This window comes from Alligator sinensis, unplaced genomic scaffold, assembly GCF_000455745.1.
Source record: "Alligator sinensis unplaced genomic scaffold, ASM45574v1 scaffold862_1, whole genome shotgun sequence".
Lineage (NCBI taxonomy): Eukaryota > Metazoa > Chordata > Crocodylia > Alligatoridae > Alligator > Alligator sinensis.
Window position 1 is genome coordinate 653,065 of NW_005842066.1, and position 18,479 is coordinate 671,543.

Consider the following 18,479-nt stretch of genomic DNA (forward strand, 5'->3'; position numbering starts at 1 on the left):
CGGGTCAGCAACCACCTGCAGACACCACCAGCAGCCAGGGGTGATCATGGACCGCCTTTTTGCAGGGGGTGCACATGCACCCCTTACACGTCGCCTCTGGGTGAACTTAAATACAAGTCTCTCAACTATGACGTGTCACAGATTCCAGCAAGTGAAAGAGAAATTGGGCAGACAGGAAAAGCCAAAATCACCTGTAAAGATTTTGCTTGTTTAAGGACATGAACACTGAGAAATTGTTAGAAAGGTAAGGGCAAATTCTATTCTATTTATGCATTTTGTTGCCAAATAGATTAGAGCAATCAAGCAGCAAGAGAATGAATCTAATTAAAAAGTTGTTTTTGAGTTTGAATTGCCACCTCACAAACCTTAAAAAAGGCTTTCACTCAACAAGGACACTCCTCCAGAGAGATAGATCACATGTTTGAAAGAGCCATCTGTATACCACGTGAAGAACTGCTGCAATACAGAAGGAAAACCCCCACGAATCTCACACTGCTGGTTATGACATATCACACCTCCATCAAACCTATACAAAAAATCCTCACAAACAATTGCAATCCATATTAGGAGACAATTCTTAAACAGATCGTCCCAGAACCCACCATCCTAGCCTTCAACAAACACCGAACCTCGCTAACCTCATCACCAGAAGCAAACTTCCTACAGCCCAAAACACATCAAATAGATCCAGAGCATACCATGACAAGAACTTTGAAACCTGAAAACATATCTCCAACAGCCCCCACAATTACTGTACCCCCCCACAACAAAACAATTGATCAGCATTGTTGGATCTTACAACTGAACCTCCAAAAAATTAATAAATCTCATCCAATGCACCAAATGCCCCAATGGAAAACACACAGAAGAGACCAAACAACTGCACACCAGACTAAACGCACACCGCAAATCTATTGAAGACAAGAATACCCAATTACCAGTGGGGGCACATTTCTCACAAAACAACCACTCTCTCCAATCTCTCAGTTCTAATCCTCAAAGGGAATTTACAAAACACTTTTCAGACAAGCCTATGAACTTTACTTCATCAGCCTCCTGGATACAAAAAACCATGGACTAAATATAGACATTGGATTATGACACATTATTATAACCTGCCTGACATCTGACTCCCCAGGTACCTCTCCACTATTTACCTGCTACATTCATACCCCCACCCCCTTCACCCACCGACTCCTCAATTTACATCTTCACTGACTGCCTTCCTTGCATGCATACCAGCCTCTGGCTGCTTTACTGTTCATTCCATCCAGGAAGGGCACACACCAACTGCAGATGCTTCCTCAGCCTGACAAAGGGTTTTTAAACCCAAAAGCTTGCTAAGAATTTTTTTTCTAACTATTTGAGTTGGTCTAATAAAAGGTATCAGATTTACCCAACGAACTTTGTCTGCCTATGTCCGTAGACCAACACGGCTACAACCTACATCCTTGTTTTTGACTTTGCATTCCCCTTTTGCAGCATCACCACATACACTGAAAAAGTTTTGTTTTTTGTTTAATGAAGACAGCCACATGTAATTCCATTTATCTACCCTATAATAAGAATTTTGCTCCTCTTTGTACATCACCACTATAAACTGCTACTTTTGATATTCTGGAGTTACATGAATCAAATTGCTATTAAAAGGTTTTTGGATCAAATGTCCAATGACCATAAAAAATTAACTTGACTATGTTACCTATTTATGCCAACAGTGTAACATTTTATGTATTTAAAAAACATAGTATATGCTTGATGGCTTTCAGAAGTTGTGTCCAATTTACAAGGTTATAAGAAGGAAACAGCTTGCAGACAGTTTTTTTAATACTGAAGGGGAAGATGCAAAAAAAAGTTGCTGTTCTGATTAAGCAAGCTCCTGAAAGTGTCTAGTATGGGAATGAATGGAGCAACATTCATGAGGGCAATGTCATGATAATTCCAAATCAGCATTTAATTAATTCCAATGCAAAACTAGACATCACCACACAAACCAATATATGATAATCAGTCTGAAAATGTAATAAATAAATTGGGTTCATATAAGGCTATTTTAGTTGTGACTGCCAACAAAGCTAATGTCAAATTTGCTTTGGTTTTATTGATAAAATGAGATCCACACATTCTGTGATGTGGGTATGATGCACTTCACTGCCAACATTGATGATCTAACAACTTTTTCCATCATGTGAAAAGTGAACAGCTTTGTAAAGTTTCTCAAAAAACAAAGCACCAACAGCCATATTTCAATGTCATTTAGTAAGAATCTTCCATTAGAGCACTCAAAGAACTTCAAATATGCTTTGAAGGCACTTCAGTCAGCTGCTATTGAAGATGGGTTACTAGGTGTTATTCCTGCATAATCCATGCTGCCCGCACTGATATTCTGGATGATTGTCTTTTGGCATTAAACTCTAAATGAGTTTTAATGCTTGACTCTATAGCTCAGTTCATTCAGGTGTGGAAAAAACAATAGTTCCATTTTGTCTGATAACAAGAAAAAGTTCCTGAACATTAAGAAATATATATGTATGACAATACTGAACAAAGGCCACTTACAAAGGCTGACGAGAAAAAGATAATAGACAAAATAAATAAATTATTCTGTATATAATGTTGCTTACCTTCTTAATCCACACTTCCAAGGACAAGACCCCTTCCAATGATGACTCCAATTCAGGTTGTGACCTTAGAGCAGCTATTGTAAATTTTATAGGATTATACAATGTATGCACTGTTATGTGAAAAATAATAAACCACAAAGCAATGTTCGGTCATATAATATGTGAAATGCAATCCGGACAGTTGAGTCAAGAGAACTTGCTCCTTCACCATGGTAAAAAGGGCTGTGCTGGTGACTAGATCACAATTTAAGGATACAGCAGAAGTTGCAGATGAAAAACCAGCTGTCAGATGAAGAGGAAGATGTAAATACTAATTAATTTGATTATGATAAACAAATAAAGGAATTGAAATCTATAAAGAAAAAGATGGTACTGCAAAGCAGACTACTTGAAGAGTTGCTCTGCTTCCCCACTATCAAAAATTGAATTTTAAAATATTTTGTTTCTACTTAATTTCAATCTGTTAACGGTTCAGTTTTCAATAACTTTCCTATTTAAATACCAACCTAAAATTGCTAGAAATTCATGATAATTATTTTAATAAATTAATGTTTTAAATTTTGTTTCTTTTTTTTTTTATAAGTTAATTCAATTCACTTGTTTTTTTTGTAAACATAAGAATCTACCTGTATGTTTGACACCCCTGCTTTAAAATATGTAGCCATTTCTTAGATTATTTGACAATACTTGTCCACTCAGCTGACCAGTTACTTTGGACCAGTTAAATTTCCAACCTAAATACAAGCCCCTCCGACAGCTGATCTATCCACAGCACGATGCTTAGCTACTGACTAGCAGCCACAATCCCCAAATGCAGTGACCAGGTACTTCACATAGAAGCTTTCACATTTGCCTTCAACTGTTGCATCTCTGCAAACATCTCCAGGCAAGTAGCTTACTATATCTGCCACCACAGCTGATCCACCCTAGGCCAACGATGGGAGGGCATTACAGTTTTAGTGAGAAATATGCCCTTGCAGTGGTGCAAAAAGTACTCATACAGTCTTTCAGGTTTTTCACAAAAAAAACATAGTAGCTTCATGAAGAAATTTTAGATCTTTATAACAGCAACTTCTTGACAGCATGATAAATTTCAGTGCAAGATGCAACACCTGTCCAGTTATGCAGAGAGCCACAGAGCATGCCTCCATCCTCCGGCATCTCAGGAGGCTGTGCTCCTCACTCCCTGCCCACCTCCCACCCACAGCTCGTGTGTGTGACTGGCATCCCAAACTCTACTGCCCCAAGAAGATGAAGCCAGGCTCATAAATCAACATGTAGTTACCTAGCTCAGGCTTATCTTTCTTTCTGGAAAAATGAGGTCCTTCCTGTGCAAGGAACAAGGCAGGAATTCCCAGCCTCTCCTGCTCTGACAGAAATAACCATTTCTGCCAAGCCAGCATCTTTGGGTGCCTATACATGAGCGCAAAGGCTGCTCCGACGTTTGCTGGAATTCCAGTGTGTTGGAGCAAACTCAGTTAATAGAGTCTGCTGGAGCATGGCAATTACTGCGCTCCAGCAGCGTCCTGTGTCTCATATATTAGTGTCCCCACACTTAAAAAGGGTGGTGGGGGCGCTTGAATTAAAGCCTGAACAAGCTATACTTCAAGCACCCCCACCACCATTTTTAAGCATGGGGATACTGATACATGAGATGCAGCAGCGCCTAAATTAGAGCAGCTCTTGGAGCCGCTCTAATTAAAATACCACCTCCCTCACCCCTGGAGCATGTGTAAAAGTGCCCTTTGGCATTATCTGTCAGCCAGATGGCAGGAAGGGCAGCAAGCAGGAGGCTATTAATCGCCCAGTTTTGAATCAGGGACTTCTGTAAGGCAATTAGGGTAGCCACTACACTGTGGAAATCATGTGTACCACACAGAAACTCACGGGTCTGTGAACTCATATCCAGGCCCTTCTTTTTATAAACAGCAAATACAATAGCCAGAGCAGGGGAGAAGACTTCTCAGTACATCTCCTGAAGCAAAGGCAATGTTGGAGTCTTGGAGGAGGATAGCACGGACAGAATGTCTGCCTGCGCTTGTGGAATCTGGCTGCTGTCATTCTTAAGTGCCACAGCTGGGACAAAGGGGAGTCTCTGCAGCCCCCTTACTGAAATGGAGGCAGCGTCAAAGACCTCCCCCTCCGTCAACCTTCCATGGGTTGAAAAAATGGGTGAATCATGGTGCAAGCACTCACTGCGTAGCCAGGGACACCAGAGCACAGGGACACAGTGTAACCAGGGACACCAGACACTGCGTAGCCAGGCGAACCAGAGACTGTGCAGCCAGAGCCTTGTTTGTGTCTGCATAGCCATATGTAGTGCAACAAACCAGCCCACGCAGGAACTGACCAGGCTCTCTGCAGAAATGGTGACAGTCTTTGACTCTGTGCTGGTAAGATAGCAGGACACACCAGATCTGCTGCACAGGACTTAGAGAAATTCCTGTATTCATTTCCCAAACTCGTCTTTCTATATGACTTCACTAAATAAGTTCCTTAAGTTTTTCAAAATGCATCTGTTGGATATAAAAAGGAAAACTCAACTACAGACCTACTTTGAAGTTTGTGACAATGACTGTTTGTGCCAATGTCACAGACAAGCGGCTGTCCATTCAAAGGAACCTGCTCTTAAGAAAAAGATGCTGCAATTCTACTCCTTTGAAAGAGCTGAAAGAAAAAGGGTCCTAAGGTACAGCAATGATATGTAATTGAGCCTCCATTTACCTGAATGTCAAGACAGCAACCTTATAGTCTGTACTGACTGGATGTTCGTGGGAGGGATCCATTTTTTCAACATGCATAATATGTACACACACACACATACACACACACTTAAATGCTGACACACCTGGTAAAATGCAAGTGTTATTTAACATTACTGTACATGAAACTACATACGTCTTTAACCAAGAAATGATGAAGTGTAGTGTTACTGAACCAGCGCCAGGCATTTGAAAATATGCAGAGCATTATCTACATTAACTGGAATTTTGCTAGGAAACTGTGGCTAGCACTCATGGGCAGAGATTGTTTTGTTTTATCCATCTGCACAGCACCTTCTACTTTATGGCTGCTATCAGAAATAGTCACTACAAGCTAAAGTCATGTACTAAAACACCACAATATCTTTAGTGACCAGATAATCAATAACCACTGTCATTCTGCAGCACCCTTTTCCCTTTGGAACTCTTCCATCCAAGTGCTGACCAGACAAAACCCCTCTGAGCCTGAAAAATCTGACAACTCCATCCAAAATACAATTGAAGTTTACTCCCTAATTAAAGTATTAAAGTTAGGCAATTGCTTATTTCAATCTTCAATTTGTCCCACTCTAAACTTTAAGCCTCTCATTTACTTTTTACTAACTTTCACCTTCCTACTTCCTTAACTTTGTATCGCTGTACATTCCACTGGTATATGCATCTAGACTCCCTTTCATCTGACTAAGGAAGCTCATGTTTTTGAGATGTTGAAATAGGTTTGCTAGATAATGTCAAAATGCTTCCTGATATGTGCATAGGGTTAACCCACAGGTTGGCAAAATACAGCCCTTAGGCAAGATTCAGCCTGCCAACTGACTGGATCCAGCCCAGGGCAGCCCGTGCGCTGCTGAGCCCCACCCACTCCCACTGGGCAGCCTGTGCCCCACTCTTGCCCGCGCCTGCCAGCCTGGGCCCCAGTCAGTACGCAGCTTCTGGCAGGGCTGTTCCCAGTTTGGATGCAGCTGGCTGAGTACTGTTCTGCTCCCCTTACCTCCAGCAAGAGCCACCTGGCTGAGGCTTCCCGCTGCCCCCCACCACTCCACCTAGAGCAGCACAGTACAGACAGAAGCAGAAGGAAGAGCCACTGGTGGAGGCAAGGGGAGCAAAGGAGCACCTGCCCAGTTACAGCTGCACCGGGAACAAACCCACCTGAAGCTGCATGCGCTGGCCAGCCATGGCCCAGCGAGGCTATTCTGCTCCCCTCGCCTCCAGCTACAGCTGTTGCTCCTGCTTCCGACCCTGCTGTGCCGCTCTGGGCTGGGGAGTGGAGGTGGGGGGGGGAAGCTTCAGTCAAGTGACTCCTGCCCCAGTGCATTAAGCTCTAGCTCCAGCTCCTGGCTGCCTTCCACCCACCCCACCCAGCAGGCATGACAAGCAGCCACCTGTGGGCAGGAAGAGCAACTGGAAGGCAGCCAGGAACTGAAGCCAGAGCTCCGTGCACTGGAGCAGAAGCCACCCAGCTGAAGTTCCCCCACCCAGAGTAGTGCAGCAGCTGGAGCCAAGGGGAGTAGAACAGCCTCACCAGCTTGAGCCCTGGCCAACGCATGCAGCTTCCAGTGGGCGTTGTTCTGGATGTGGCTGCAGCCAGCTGGGTGCTGCTCTACTCCTGTCTCCAGCGGCAGATCCTCCTCCTGCTGCGCCATTCTGGGCGGGCAGGGGAAGCTCAGTGGCTCCTGCTAGACGCACAGAGAGAAGAGCATCATCCGGACAGCTGGAGCCACACCAGGAACAGCCCCTCCAGAAACTGCACCACTGGCCGGGGCTGGGGCCGGTGGGTGTGGCCAAGAACATAGCACAGGCTGCCTGGGGTGGGGCTCAGCCTCATGCAGAGGGCCACAGGGGCAGCCGCAGACCAGGTGAGCTCTGCTACATAAGCCCCACCACCTTCTCCCTCCTCTCACCCTCAGCTGGCTCCGACAGCCCTCTCCCCCACACACACACCCCCCGCCCCACAGGACATGGCATGCAGTGAGCAGATCACACCCATCCCGCTCATGAAAAATGCCCCCCACCCACCCAAAGCCCCACTGGGAGTTTTCGTGAGTTGTTGGGGGGAGGAGGGAGCTGGGCAGGGAGCACATGGCTGGACAGGGAACTGCTCTGAGACCAGGGCCAGAATCTTGCAGCAGTGACATCATGGGCTAGAGCCAGGGCAGAGCTGCAATCTGCGGCTCGAATACCCCTGCAACAAGCATGGGTTCTGTGGGCAGGGGCATGCAGGCTGCAGATCACAGCGCTGCCCCAGCTCCGTACCCATGCTGCCACCACCGTAAGATCCCAGCCCTGGATGCAGCTCCCTTCCCAGCCACTCACCCTGCCAATGCCACTCGGGCCAGCCAGAGAGGCGCGGGCAGGGACTGCTGGGAAATGGAGTCTGGCCACCAGCCGTATCCACCATTTTGCCCACCCCTGATCTAAGGGGTCCACGAAAGATGACTATGATCAATCAAAAGTGTGTGAATAGCCACACTTACAATTCAAAGGGGTCCGCACCCGCATTCAAAATTTTTTAGGGGTCCGCAAATGAAAAAAAAGTTGAAAGCTACTGGCATAATACCATCACCGTCACCTTCCACCAATATAAGTGAGCTCTGCTCTCCAGACAAGCCTCTGTAGGACCTTGTCAGCAGAGTCTGTGCAGACAATGTGGTGCTAAGAACTCTGACCATTCATTTCCCTCATCAAAATAATCTATGGGCAATGGCAACCAGCTACTGATTCTTCACCTTTTTCTCTACTCTTCCACCCACAAACAGAAAGGTGTATTTTGCCTCCCTGCACCTCCCTTTCAGACTTTCTATCCCTTGGACCACAGGTTAATTTAAACATAGGTAAACTGGATTCAGCATTTTACTTCTGCTTTTCCCAAGGATGCTTGTGCAAATAAGTAAAGTCTTTGTGCAATTGTTCTCCAATAAGATACATAGTGACTTCACATAATTTGGCCTCTTTCAGGATTTTCCTTCTACACTAGTTTACTAGTTATCAGTTCTGTTATCAAAGTAACTGCACTATTGTTTTCTGTACCAGTGACATCTATGATTGTCCTACGAGGAATATTTTGAGGTTGACTTAAAGAGCTTCATAAGCATTTTTTTCCTTACACAAATCATTACGACTCCAGCAAGTTAGCCCTGAAAAAGAAGGCCTGTTGAGGCTACGTTTTCAGTAACCTCATGGGTTCTATTTAATGCTTAGTCAGTTTGCCAGTAGACAAAAATGATATATAAAAAACTGATTAACTGACTAGCAAGTTACTACCATAGTTTTAATTTTTGTTTACTAGCCAATTATTATACCCCCACTCCCACTCAGAAGCTAACACACATCTATTGCCAATGACAGGAAGCAATGTTCTGTAGAATTCACATCTTTAGTGGGATACTATATTTTGTATATTTTGAGAACTGCTTATCCTTCAAAAATTGAGATAGCAAGAAGAGCCTAAACTGATTATTGGGTTATATAGTCAGTATTATTAAACTACAAGCCTCTCCACATCAAGCAATCTCAGAGCCAGAAAATATAGCTTAACCTTTTCATGGCAAGTGAAAGGAAATCAAAGCAGTATGGTCTTAGAATGGAAAAGATTGAATTCTCTCTCAAACATGCTGAGCCAACAGGCTAATGTAAAAGAATCACAATAATCCTTCCAACTCTATGCTAATCTTCATCTGCCTGCTGGCAAAAAAAAAAATAAAAAATTCAGGCTTTAATAAGTAAGTTATTTTTGTTCTGTTATGTCCAACCCAGATAAACTAGCAAGTTTAAGTACAGAATTAAAACAAGCACTATATAACTACACAATTGCTGCTCAAAATTATTCAGCTTTACAAAAAAAGTTTACATATTACTGAACAACCAGAAAGTAGATTTACATCGTTACAATCACCTCTTGCTCTCGATGAACAGTATTCCATTATATTTTTCTAGTACACAGCTGAATACAGCAGCTGTGAGACTAAGAAATGCCAGCAACCAATTAGGCTGGCATAAACCTTGTCTAGCATATAAATTAAGATTCAGCTGCAAATGTTGAAGCACAATAGCGAACTGAATCTGCCGAGAATGGTTGAAAGACATCATCAATACTTGATTCATAATGCACTTTCTGGAGTCAGTATTTAAATTCTCAAATGTAAGAGTATAATGAAAATAAATTATAATGGATAAAACAGAAGACAGTAATAGATAGACACTAATGGTGTCTCCAATGGGGGTGGTGGTGGAAGGGGGGAAAATCAGCAGCTGATTTTAATATTCTAAGATTTCAAACTCTATATTTCTTAAATTTCTACTTCCTCTAGTCAACCACTGGGAATCACATTACAGCACATAACTTTGCCCCGAAAAAGTCATGTTCCTGCAGACCTTAGTATAATTGAGAAATTATTTTGAATACTTAGAAATGCAGAGAATTATCTCTTCTAATCTGTTTTTAAAAAGAAGTCTCAAATCTACATTTTCATCACTGCATGTCAATTTAAAACCACTACCATACTGAAAACTTAAACTTTCAGCCACATTCTTCACATTCATATAACCTTATAGCACTGATAACTACACTCTCTTCATTTCTTTTCACTGAGGCATAAGCAACCTCCTTGTACAAGTATGCCCACAGACAGTTAGTGTGGAGTATCACAGAATCATAGAAAGTTAGGCTTAGAAGGGACCTCAGGAGGTCATCTAGTCCAACCCCCTGCTCAAAGAATGACCAGCCCCAACTAGATCATCCCAGCTAAAGCTCTGTCTTAGCCGGGTCTTAAAAAGCGACAAGGACGGAGTTTTCACCACCTCTCCGGGTAACCTGTTCCAGTGTTTTACTGCCCTCCTAGTGAGAAAATTCTTCCTAATATCTAACCTAAACTTCCCTTTCTGCAACTTGAGATCATCGCTCCTGTTCTGTCTTCTGTCACTACTAAGAACAATCTAGCTCCATCCTCTTTCAAATCCCCCTTCAGGTAGTCAAAGACTACTACTAAATCCCATCCCAGTCTCCTTTTCTCTTGACTAAATAAGCTCAGTTCCTTCAGTCTTTCCTCGTAAGTCATGTCCCCCAGTCCCCTCACCATTTTTGTTGCCCTCCACTGGACTCTCTCCAATTTGTCCACATGCTTTCTGTAGTAGGGGGCCCAAAACTGAGCGCAGTACTCCAGATGTGGCCTCACCAGTGCTGAATAGAGGGGAATAATCACGGACCTACTGGCAACATACCTCCAAATGCAGCCCAGGATGCTCTTAGCCTTCTTTGAAAGAAGGGCACACTGCCGGCTCATATTCAGCTTCTTGTCCACTGTAACCCCCAGGTCCTTTTCTGCACAGCTGCTGCCCAGCCAGTCAGCCCCCAGCCTGCACTGGTGCATGGGATTGTTCTGTCCTAAGTGCAGGACTTGGCACTTGTCCTTATTGAACCTCATGAGGTTCCTTTTGGCCCAATCCTCCAATTTGGGTAGGTCACTCTGAATCCTAGCCCTACCCTCCAGTGTATCTACTACTCTCCCCAGCTTAGTGTCATCTGCAAACTTGCTGAGGGTGCACATTATGCCATCTTCCAGGTCATTGATGAAGACATTGAACAAAACCAGCCCCAGGACCAACCCCTGGGGCACTCCACTTGACTCCAGCTGCCAACTAGACATTGAGCCATTGATTACTACTCTCCAAACTCAATGCTCCAGCCAGTTTTCTATCCACCTTACAGCAAATTCATCCAGCCCATACTTCCTCAGCTTGCCTGCAAGAACATTGTGGGAGGCCGTATCAAAAGGCTTGCTAAAATCAAAGTACACCACATCCACTGGTCTCCCCACATCCACAGAGCCAGACACCTCATCACAGAAGGCAATCAGGTTGGTCAGGCATGACTTGCCCATGGTGAATCCATACTGACGGTTCCTAATCACCTTCTTCTCCAAGTGCTTAGAAATGGATTCCTTAAGGATCTACTCCATGATTTCTCCAGGGAACGAGGTATAGTTCCCTGCATCCTCCTTTTTCCCCTTCTTAAATATGGGCACTATGTTTTCCCTTTTCCAATCATCCAGGATCTCTCCCAATTGCCATGAATTTTCAAAGATGATGGCCAGTTGGCTCTGCAATCACATCAGCCAACTTCCTCAGCACCCTTGGATGCATCCCATCCAGCCCCATGGACTTGTGTATGTCCAGCTTTTCTAAGTCCCTAACCTGTTCTTTCACTGCGGTTCGCTGTCACTTCCTCCCCAAACTGTGCTGCCTCGTACAGTAGTCTGGGAGCTGACCTTATCTGTGAAGACTAAGGCAAGAAGGCACTGAGCACTTCAGCCTTCCCTGCATCATCTATCACAAGATTGCCTCCCCCATTCAGTAAGGGAACTACACTTTCCTTGATTCTCCTCTTGCTACCAACATACTTGTAGAAACCCTTCATGTCCCTTGATAGCTAAAACTCCAATTATGGTTTGGCCTTCCCGACTTCATCCCTGCATGCCCAAGCAATGCTCTTATACTCCCTAGTTATTTGTCCAAGTTTCCACTTCCGATAAGCTTCCTTTTTGTGATTTAGTTTACTGAAGAGTGCCTTGCTAAGCCAAGCTGGTCTTCTGTCATACTTGCTAGTCTTCCTGCACATTGGGATGGTTTGTTCCTGCACTCTCAGTAAGGCTTCAAATACAGCCAGCTCTCCTGGACTCCTCTTCCCCTCAGACTGGCTTCACAAGGGATCCTGCCCATGAGTTCCCTGAGTGAGTCTAAGTCTGCTTTTCTGAAGTCCAGGGTCCTTACTCTGCTGCTCTCCATCCTTCCCTTCCTCAGGATCCTGAACTCTCATCTCATGGTCACTGCTGCCCAAGTTGCCATCCACTACTACATCCCCCACCAATTCTTCCCTGTTTGCAAGTAGCAGGTCAAGAAGAGCATTGCCCCTAGTTGGCTGTTATAGCACTTGGCTCCAGGTAGGTGTCCCAAAAACTCTCCAAAAAATTCCTAGATTGCATGTGCACTGATGTATTGCCCTCCCAGCAGATGTCAGGGTTACTGAAGTCCCCCATTAGACCCAGGACTTGTGATTGGGGAACTTCCACTAGCTGTTTGAAGAAAGCCTCATCCGCCACTTCCTCCTGGTCTGGTGGACTATAGCAGACACTCACTACAACATCACCCCTGTTGCTCTCCCCTCTAACCTTAACCCAGCAACTTTCACCAGGCCTATCTCCAGTTTCATACTGGAGCTCTGAGCAATCATATGGCTCTTTTACATCAAGTGCAATTCCTCCTCCTCTTCTCCCCCATCTGTCCTTCCTGAACAGCTTGTACTCCTCCACGACAGTGCTCCAGCCACGTGAGCTATCCCACCAAGTCTCTGTTATTCCAATCACATCATAGTTCCTTAACTGTGCAAGGACTTCCAGGTCTTCCTGCTTGTTTCTCAGGCTCTGTGCATGTACAGGCACCTGAGTTAACTAGTCAATTGGTCTGATTTCTCAGGAAGAATGAGAGCACCTCCTCTGTTGTCCCCTTCTGCTTGCTCTTCCTCCATGTCTCCTGCTTCCCCACTTACCTCAGGGCTTTGGTCTCTTATCCTCCGGCAAACCTAGTTTAAAGCCCTACTCACTAGGTTAGCAAGCCTGCCTGCAAAGATGCTCTTCCCTCTCATCAGGTGGATCCCATCTCTTCCCAGAAATCCTTCTTCTTGGAAGACCATCCCATGGTTGAAGACACTAAATCCCTATTAGCGACACCACTTGCGCAGCCAAGTATTGATCTGCAGGATGTACCTGATCCTGCCCAGGACCTTTCCCTTGACCAGAAGGATCAAAGAGAACATGACCTGAACCCCAGACCCCTTCACTCTTGCACCCAGAGCCCTGTAGTCACTTTTGATCTGCTCAAGGTCTCCCCTGGCAGTATCACTGGTACCCACATGGATGAGCAGCATGGGGTAGTAGTGAGAGGGCTGGATGAGTCTCGGTAATCCTTCCATGACATCTTGAACCCAGGCTCCGGGCAAGCATCAGACTTCAAGACAACAGGTCAGGCTGCCAGATCGCTCCTTCTGTCCCCCACAGAAGAAGCCTCCAATCATCACCACCCATCACTTCTTTTTGGTAGTGGCCGTCTCAATGCTTCTCACCACGGGAAGGCCCGGCCTGTCCTCCTCCCTCTCTATTGCCAGGGCCGCATATCTATTCTCCAGACGAACTGCTGCAGGTGTAGGTAAAGTTTCTGCTTGCTCACAGAGATCACAAGCTTCCAGCTTCCACCCTCCTGGGAGTCCATGTCCTCTCTTCTCTAGCACTGCCTCTGGCAGTTCTTCTTCCACAGTCCTTAGAGATTTCCTCCAGCATCGAATCAAATTCCTCATGGTGGAGGATGCTTTGGAAACTCACAACCTCCTTCTGCAGCTCTCTTGCCTGCTCCCTGAGAGACACCACACCAGGAGACACCACTTACGTTGCAGACACCCCCCGACCTGGCCATCACTGGAAGGAACCTTCAAGCCGCAGCCCCCACAGTGCCAAACCTAGACTTCAGTGGAAGCCACCTTGACGGTGAGTGGTCCTGCCTAGACAGAAACCTCACAGGTACAAGCAGACAGTGGCAGTGACTCCAGCACTGCAACATCCTCCAGCTATTTCCATACGTCTCAATTTTCTCTCCCCTCAAAAAAAAAAGGGGGGGGGGGGGAGTAAACTACCCTGCAAACTGCTTACCCTGTTTGCAGCCGCTGGTCACTGGCTCCTGGGTTGCTGTCTCCCTGGTCTCTAAGGGAATCTCCTATTTATACCCTGCTGGGCCTGGACTGGCTCTGTCCTCTTGTTACTAATAGAGTTTAAGTTTACTGTATTCACTGTAGTTTACGTCACATTAATGTGCTCACATATAAGTTTTTGTTAACAGATTTGGCTGGGTAAGATTTCTACTCACTCTGGTTAATGATTTTTTCCACTCCAGATACTGACCTAATCTATTACAAAATGATTAAACCTAACTTCCCCCGAGGCCCATATCCTACAACATACAGCGGGCATATGATGCTACACAATAGTAGGAAATGAAATAATCCACCTGTTAGATATATTTTGCAATGGTGCCCAAATGTGCTAGCACACCCACTCAACCGATGCTGGTTTAGCCAAACAAGAAAGAAGGTCTTTTAAAAATTTCATTTTGTCTTCATTCTATGATTTCTACTAGTAGTAACCTGGATCTTCAACTTCAAGTGCTAGAACTCAGATTTACATTTCATCAGTCAGAAGTAAGTCAGTAAGTTTCCTATTTTGATCTGTCACATTACCTAATTAAATGGTTCTAAAGCATCTCTAACTTAAAACAGATGATCTTTGTGGTGTCAGGTTTCTGCTAAAACTTGCAGCTTGTGCATAAAAACATATTACCTTCAGACCTATAGTAATTCTATTTCAATAACCATTCTCCAACAACAGCCAGTAGCAGATGTTTGGAACTTCCTCATATGCGGATCTAAAATACGGTCCTCCCCTTTAAGAAGACCTTGCCCAAATGATTATTAATATTAACTGCTGAAGTGATAAAGTATGAGGTGTTAGATCTTTCCAAAACTTCTAAAAAGTATTAACCATAATTTTGTAGTCTTGTTTTCTACTCGTGTCCAATTCCTTTCTATATCCCATTATGTGCTAGGTTTCAAAGACATCCTGATGCAATACTACATTTTCTCGCATAAAACATGCATCCTTTTCCCCAGTACCAGCTTCTGAAAATGGGCTGCACATTATATGCTCAAAAAAGGGTTCCCCAATTAATACTGCCACCATTCCCCCACTACCAAATTCCACGACCTGTTGCTCCCATCCAGAAGATATGATCATGCACAGATTGGCCAGTGCAATGGCCCCAGATCCAGCACACCAATATGGACCCAAAGTGGCCCTCATCCAGCACACAGGACTGGCAGCAGACTTGGTAGCAGGCTCAGTTTCCTGGGTGCTTCTACACAGTTTCTCTACAAATAAGATTGTTTTCCCCTTAATACCTTTCAAAAACAGGGTGGATAGTATATACAGAGGTGTGCTATCTATGAGATAATACATTAAGTTCCAAAATTTAGTTGCATTCTTCTTGTATTATTGTTCTTAAAAAAAAATCCTCTCTCAATTTCATTTAATGTTCTATACTACTTCTGGTGCAAAGCAGAGCAGACAATATATGCTCTGATCTACCTTCCCTATAACATTAATTGTTACATCCCAAGGAGAAGACACACACACACACACACACACACACACACACACACACACACACACACACACACTATTTCCATCGCTTCATGTCATAGCTGAATAGTTTTTCCATATCTGAACCCACTTCACTTCTGAAATATATGAGATGGAACAACCAACATTATAAACAATATTTCAGATAAGGTTACATTGATCTGAGACACAAGAATATATGTTAGTAGCACCATAACACTTTCTGTTATGAACCTGTTCTTTTTATATCTAAATATTTTGTTTGTTTTTTTGAGAACAGCTGCAGCACACTAGGCAAAAGGTCTTCTTTGACCAGTATACAATAATGCTGGGGTGCTTTTCCAGAGGCTGGTTCCTTCAGAACTCTGCAAGGTGTAGGAATAGCTCTATTTCTTTCTCTGATATGCATTACTTTCTATCAAAATTAAGTTTAGTCTGCCATCACATTATTTATCTCATTTATACATTTCTTAGAATGTTTTAGTCTTCTCCATCTTTGCCTAAAGAATTATGTCAAGTCGCTCCAAAACTGTGTTCAAGTGCCTTTGCAAGTATCATATATCTTTACAATTCTTTAAGTAACACATTTATTTTATCAAAATCCTCCATGACACATACAAACTGTAACACTATTATGACAGATGAAAAATGTAGACACAATCTCTTTTTCACCTCATAGCTGATGATGAAAGACTTCTTGGCTGTGTGCAGACAATCACGGCCGTGCAGTGTGTGGTGCCACAGACATGACTGCAGCACCACATGGCACACATTCAGGTGTTCTCCACAATGCAAGGTAGCAATCCAGGGGGAGGGTGGTGTTGACCCCAGGAGATCCCGGGATCAAAAAAAACTCAAAAGAAAAAAAAAAAAGCGGGGCAGTGCACACGGGAATAGCGCGCGTCACTAAAAATTGGAGCCTGGCTGGCTGAAGCCATGCTCCAGCTGCCGCCCAGGTTCCAAGCAGCAGGACTGCCACTGCTGCAGCTCCAGGAGTCCCCCAAGACCTTAAGTAAGGCTACTGGGGCCAGCCCAGTGCTGGCCCCAGCCTCCCCTACTCCACTCAGGGTAGCCTGCCACATGCCAGAAAGCATGTGGCACAGGCATTCCCCAGGGAAAAGTAGCAGCCACTCAAAGTGTGCCACAGCTAGCTGTCCTTGGGGAACCAAATGTCCATGCTCTTGTGGACACGGCCCTTGAGGTCATGGAAATTCCAGAACATGGTTTAAGATTGTGTCAGGTATCATTTTTCTTTCAAAGAAGATTTAAACAAAGAATATGCTGATTACCCACAACAGATCTGCTCAAGGTAAAACCTTTCACCAAAGGGTAGAAAAGAACCTCTCTCACTAAATTACTCTGGTAACTTAAGAGTGGAGACCCTGAGTTCAATCCCATCTCTGCTGATTCTAGCTTGTATTCCCCATCTACTTAATCACCTTTGTTTTTTTACCTAGGCCATGAATACTACTAGCAGGAGGCTAAATAATAGCTGCCATTTCATTTTACAAATAAATTAACTGCAGTTATATATGTCACTGCAGGAATATTCAGGAGCAGAACGTAAAACTGACATAGTAGGTCCTAATCCTTACAAAACCAAATAGCTACCTTTCAGAATAAATGTGTTTGCATTATCCTTCCCTGCCCCCCCTAGCCCAAGAGCCAAGAACAGAATCGAAAAATCTTTACATAGCAAAGAGTTATATCTACCAGTTGGCTGAAACAAGTAGAGACTAATAATTGCTGATGAGCCTCAGTGGTAGAAAACTGAAACTAGTATTAAGATCTTGGGTTCAAATCCTAATCTTAAAATACAAATTTTTCTCTTTTTCAAACTTACTTAGAAAGATTACAATGGATTTATGTAATTTCCACAGTGAGAAAACATGGTTCACACTATTTGTTCTTAAAATTACAATTATCTAAACTATGGAGGCAACACATCAATATATAGACACTCCAGATTTCAGGCATGTTTCACTTGTAACTCCAGTAGGCGCCAACATTTGTACACCACTTTCAATTCACATGTCAATGCAAAACTTTAACGGAGATCTTAGGAGTAATAAAGCAGAATGACTTTCCATGTGTATGACCGTATGTTGATACAAAAGCATCCAAAGTCAAAGTTTTATAACAGCATGACAGCATAATGAATTTTGCATGCGTTGCTTTTCATTCTTTGTTCGACTAAGTTATAGGTGTTGTAGGCAATGTGAACCGAAGACAGTAGTCTTACAGCTATTTCCATTTTGGAGATAGTGGGACCTGCCTGCAGCAGCCATAAATTTATTTTTTTTAATTGTGCATTTTGTGCTACACCAAGAACAACATCATTAGCATAAAAGAAGCCTGCATCTTTACCAGATTCAAGTCTCACCCTGAAGATGCCTATTATGATATAATTGCTCATTATTCTTCTGCAAGATCTAAAAATGGACAAAGATCAGAAGGCAACTGATACCATAGGCTCTCTAGAAGCTCTTCATGAGATGTTTAAGTGATAGTGCCTGCTGACTTTAATGGGAATATGAAAGTTCCCCAGCTGCAAGATCAAACTCATTGTTGTCATTTTCTATTTCAAAGCTCCATTCAGTAGTCCATTTCATCTTCACCTCCCAGCTTGTTTTGGGGGTTTTTTGAGAGGTTTTTTTTTTTTTTTTTGCACTTTTTAAGGAAAGCACAAATTCTTTTTATCTCACTATTTAATTCCTCACAACGTGTGCATTTTATTTCACAAGTATCCATTCTTATTATTTTAACCGAGTCTCATTTCCTAATGTGTTTTTGAACTTTCAGCATGTTCATAGATTCATAGAAGTTAGGGTCGGAAGGGACCTCAATAGATCGAGTCCGACCCCCTGCATAGGCAGGAA

The 18,479-nt window shown here is 43.7% G+C and overlaps 1 protein-coding gene across 5 annotated transcripts in view; it reads right to left on the reverse strand.

The window, feature by feature from the left end:
- Positions 1 to 18,479, reverse strand: part of KIF2A (kinesin family member 2A) — a 103,814-nt gene that overhangs the window by 72,914 nt on the left and 12,421 nt on the right. The window contains exon 1 of one of the 5 annotated variants that reach the window (XM_025204014.1): positions 6,536 to 6,555. The exons of 3 other annotated variants lie outside the window; for them this stretch is intronic. The gene's annotated coding sequence lies outside the window, so the exon portion shown is untranslated. Of the gene's footprint in view, positions 1 to 2,624; positions 2,674 to 6,535; positions 6,556 to 18,479 lie in introns of those variants that run through there. One more of the 5 variants, XM_025204012.1, reaches the window with a different exon arrangement.